Source organism: Podarcis liolepis (assembly GCF_965112155.1).
Source record: "Podarcis liolepis genome assembly, chromosome: 1".
Classification (NCBI taxonomy): domain Eukaryota; kingdom Metazoa; phylum Chordata; class Lepidosauria; order Squamata; family Lacertidae; genus Podarcis; species Podarcis liolepis.
In genome coordinates this window covers 43,537,201-43,542,191 of record NC_139554.1, presented here as the reverse complement: position 1 = coordinate 43,542,191, position 4,991 = coordinate 43,537,201, and positions in this window count along the sequence as shown.

Below are 4,991 nucleotides of genomic sequence, written 5' to 3'. Positions count from 1 at the left end.
AGCATCTTAAAAAGCAGAGACATCACCTTGCCAACAAAGGTCCGTATAGGAAAAGCTATGGTTTTCCCAGTAGTGATGTATGGAAGTGAGAGCTGGACCATAAAGAAGGCTGATCGCCAAATAATTGGCGCTTTTGAATTATGGTGCTGGAGGAGACTCTTGAGAGTCCCATGGACTGCAAGAAGATCAGACCTCTCTATTCTTAAGGAAATCAGCCCTGAGTGCTCACTGGAAGGACAGATCGTGAAGCTGAGGCTCCAATACTTTGGCCACTTCATGAGAAGAGAAGACTCCCTGGAAAAGACCCTGATGTTGGGAAAGATGGAGGGCACAAGGAGAAGGAGATGACAGAGGACGAGATGGTTGGATAGTGTTCTCGAAGCTACTAGCATGAGTCTGACCAAACTGCAGGAGGCAGTGGAAGACAGGAGTGCCTGGCGTGCTCTGGTCCATGGGGTCACGAAAAGTCGGAGACGACTAAACGACTAAACAACAACAACAAGGTGCTCCTGGAAGGATTTTTTTTTATTTTGAAGTATGTTGTTGAGAATGATGGTATGCATAACTAAACTTTATTTGCAGAGTGCACACATGACTATGAGAAGCAAGTTCTTTATTGCCTTGAGGATGGAGGAAGCTGGGATAGTACCACCCTCGCTATGTTCAAGAGAAACTGCTTTCTCAGAAGATCCAAGGGGGGAACCAAGCACAATACCAGAAGCACAGAAGAGGAGGCGGGGAGCTTTCAGGAAGCTCTTGCCAGACTTGTTTGAACTGAGTCAGATTTTACATCCCCTCTCTCACCTGCTGCCTTGGCTGTGGAAGCACACAACCAAGGCAGAATTGAACCCTATCCTCCTACCCTGCAGCTGACTTCATCAGTAATGGCAGCTGGGTGGCTAGGTATGGTTAAAGATAAATGGCCTTGCAGGTCAAATTGGAACCCTTGGCGTGCCAAAATTGGCCCGAGTTTCCCCACCCTGATGTAGAGGGTGATATAAGAAAAAAATGGGGTTAGTTTTTACAGCCCAACTCTCAATCAGGGGACTCAGTATCCCCCTAAGTTCATTATCAGTCAGAGAAGAATGAGTGCAGGCAGGAACCAATGGGAGAAAGTGAGGCAGTTTCCCCCAGCACACACACTTTGCAAGGAGGTGAGGGGACCCAGAACAAAAGGGTGTAACAACTTTTAAAGACTTTGGAAATTGCTCAGCTCCTTAGCCAAAGACCGCCCCAAAGCATCATGCAAGCACCATAGAAGGAGGCAGACTACAACAGAAAACTGAGAGTGTGACTTGTCTCCTGTATGTCAAGATATCCAATAATGCTTGCTGATTGCCCTTTCCTGGCCTTTATTTAGGAATGGTAAATACCTTGGTTCTTGAATCCATTGTCACAGGTCTACCCCATTCATACAAAGATGCTCTTTTGACAGAACCGCTCACCTTCCCAGGGAGGTGGAGTTGCAAGCAGGCCACGAGCACTCCCCATGTACGGGGGGGGGGGGATGGCGCCACAACCCGCATCACTGGGAGTCCCGGCTGTGTCACACCCCACGGCCAACCAATCCAGTTGACTGGGGGGCGTGGCTTACCTGATTGAAACCTCCATGCGGCCGGGGTCTCATTCACCTTATCTCCTGCGTTGGACCTCCCACCCTCCCGCCCTATTTTATGCATTCGCTATCTTGGCCTTACTATGGACTACAGTTAAGTCACCTGTTGAGGGGGCCAGGTAGGAATTTTTCACTTGGCAAATTGGCACCAACCATGTGGTTTTCACCTGCCTTGTAGCAATCGTCACAACTTTGTAAGGTTTGAATTTCTTGCTTTATTATCCATAATTACATCTATACATCAAAGACATATCTTCCTTATTTTACATAAATCAATTTTGTCAAAACAAAAATCCAACAAAAGAATGTAAGTCTTCCTACAATAATTTTGTACATAAACTTTACTTCCCGTCCTCCCCCCCCCCCAAAAAAATCTACATTAATAAACCTATTGTCTCAACAAGAAAACACAATGGAAAAACAACAACAGGCATATAAAAGTTATGACGCTGGAAAATGAGCCCCTCAGGTGGGAAGGTGTTCAACAAGTACAAGTAGATTCAGAGCTGATGAAGCGGCTGGGCCAAAGCCGAAAGGTTGCTCAGTTGCGGATGTAATGATCAGAAAGTTTAACTGAGGCAGACCACACAATTCCTACGTTCTCACATCTCAATGGAACCTGAGGGCAGTATATAAATTTTATGAAACCAACCAACCATAACCCCATTCCTGATATCATCCCTTGGCAACGTTTTCTTCACATCAGTAACAATGGAATTACATTAAAGAGAGTTACTGGAAGCAATTCAGTAATAATTACAGAGGAAATTATTACTTCTTTAACCAGAGGATATTTGAATAATGCTTGCAGGCATTTATTGTACAGGATGGGGTGGGGAGACCAAGGAGCCAACAGAGGAATTGTGGTATGAACTTCAGTAGGAATTATTGGGTAGGATGTGACTACACAGGTAACAGGCCATGAGACATCAATACTTGGCCATACAGGTTTAGGACATGTAATACATCAAAATGTTGGACTTCACTTTCATGATCTACAGCAGGAGTGATGAACATAGGAAGATGCCTTATACAGAGTCAGGCCATTGGCGCATTTTCCACAGACTTGCAGTAGATTTCTATGGTTCCCCCCCCCCAAAAAAAAAAGTCTTTCCCCACCTTACCTGGAGATGCCACAGATTAAAACTGGAATATTTTGTATGCAAAGCAAATGCTCTACCACTGGGTTACACCCTTGGATGTCCAGGGAGCTCAGCTGGTAGAGCAGGAGACTCGCAGCCTCAGGGTCATGGGTTCAAGCCCCACATTGGGCAAGTTTCCTGCACTGCAGGGGGTTGGACTAGATGACCCTTAGAGTCCCTTCCAACTCTTCAATTCTATTATTTTACCACTGAGCTCTGCCTCTCCCAGGGCCCTTCAGATGTTGCTGGACTCCAACTCCAATCAGCCCCCATCAGCATGACCAATGGACAGGGATGAGCCACACTATCTTCCAAATTTTACCACGGTGTGCCTCTTCAGTCTAAGAAATGAGCAGTTCAAACTTTAGTTTCCAAAAATTAGGTGGGTGAGGGCACATGCAAAGAAATTAATCAGTTAAGGGAGCTTTTCCTCTCTGGCATGCTGCCCAGACAATAAAGGGGAGGGATATGACGTTCTCCAGTGTCCATAAAGGGAGGAAAACCCCCATTGCTCTAGTCTAGGGGACCTCAGCACTGAAGAAAAGGGGCCTCAGTTCTTGTGACTGGAATAATGGAGAAGCAAATGCCAGCACTGCCTTCTAAGTTGTCTTTCTAGATATAGTAAAAACAGTGTTTAACTGTTTGAGCAATTCCACCCCTAAAACACACAACCATTGCAAATAATTAAAGTACGTATATGTACAATTTCCTAAGGAACTCAGTTTTATGAAGGGTGGTTTCCAAGTAGCTTATCCTTTCAGCACCAGGTTTTCTGCTTGTGCAGTGGAATTTGCCCTCCTCTCATGGGCCCCCTAGATAAGTTCTAGGGATTCCTGCAACTTCCCAGAGCCAATCTGGGGAGGGCATGAGGCACATGGAGGGGTTAGAGGGGGAAGTTTAACTGCGCTAGCGTTAAGTCGTTGCATTGACAGAACACATTGGTTGAGTCCAGCCCTATGTCCTCGGTAGAAAGGGCAGTTTCACCCTGGTGCCCATCAGAAGACCAGCCACAATGATCCTCCTCTTAATTCGTCTTCTCTTACAGTTGTAAATAGTCCAGGAAGCATATCTGCTTACACCGAGCTGAAGATCCCCAAGCAAGGACCTGAACTTGCATAACTACCACGTCCCAGGTATCAGGCCACTACAATCCTATCTACTGGATAAAGACAATCACTGCTCTTCAAGGAGCCACAAGACTGCTTTACAGCAGATTCTTAGAGGCCTGCACATTGACACAATTAGCAATTTAATGCTCTGGGGCAGAAGTGCAAGCAAGCAAATCTGTGCAGGCACTTGCTTTTTCATTTGAGCATGACTTGTGTGTATGGTATATAAATTGAGCAATTTCCAGTTCATTTCAAGGAAATGGCGGGTGTGTGGTTGTTTTTTTTACCTAATACTTCTGAATAAAGTATCCAATAAGAGATAGTTTGCCTGTGAGGTGTTCAAGAGATCGTCTCTGCTCCCTGTGTGGGTCCCTTCCACCTGGCCTGGAAGGACAGGCCCCCCGACTGACGGCAGCTACCAAGGCTGCTGCTGAAAGCCTCTATATGACAATAATCCCATTTGAAGTGTATTATGAGAAGCTGCAGTAGAGAGCGACACTAATATGCCTATTTTTCACAGGCCCAGTATAATGCTGCTGCTGCTTTGCTAGGACTTTGAATTTAACTTGTTTTACTTGTTGCATTGATATTTTTTTATCAAGTGATTGTAAGGTACTTGCCTTAGCTGTTCTCTACAACTTGTGTCTACACACTGGCATGCCACAACATGCTTGTTTGTGGTAAGCCAGTTTGCTTCTGACCATGGCTGTGACAACTGAACCATTAGCTATCCTGAAAGATTTTTACAAGATACATTTTTTTTAAATGAATGAATGAACACCACAGCTTACAAGGCCAGAATTCAGAGAGAAATGTAAGGCGCATCCAGGGATTTACTTTAACTACATTTTAATCTTGCCCTTCCTTCAAAAGGAATTGCATCTGTTTGTGCTTCTGAAACAGAACAGAACTCCAAGCAAGCCTTTCCATCTAATCTTAACTGCTCTCTGTCAAAATAACCTCAGAAGTAGTACAATGATTTATTTTATACTCAACCGGAGACAAAGCTCAAAGTGGATTTGAAAAGCTTTGCGGTAACTATATGACGAGTCGTCTGGACTCCTGAGTTGTGTTGCTCAAGGTCTGCCGAGCACCTTAGAGAGCAAAGGATGAAACAAGAGCAGC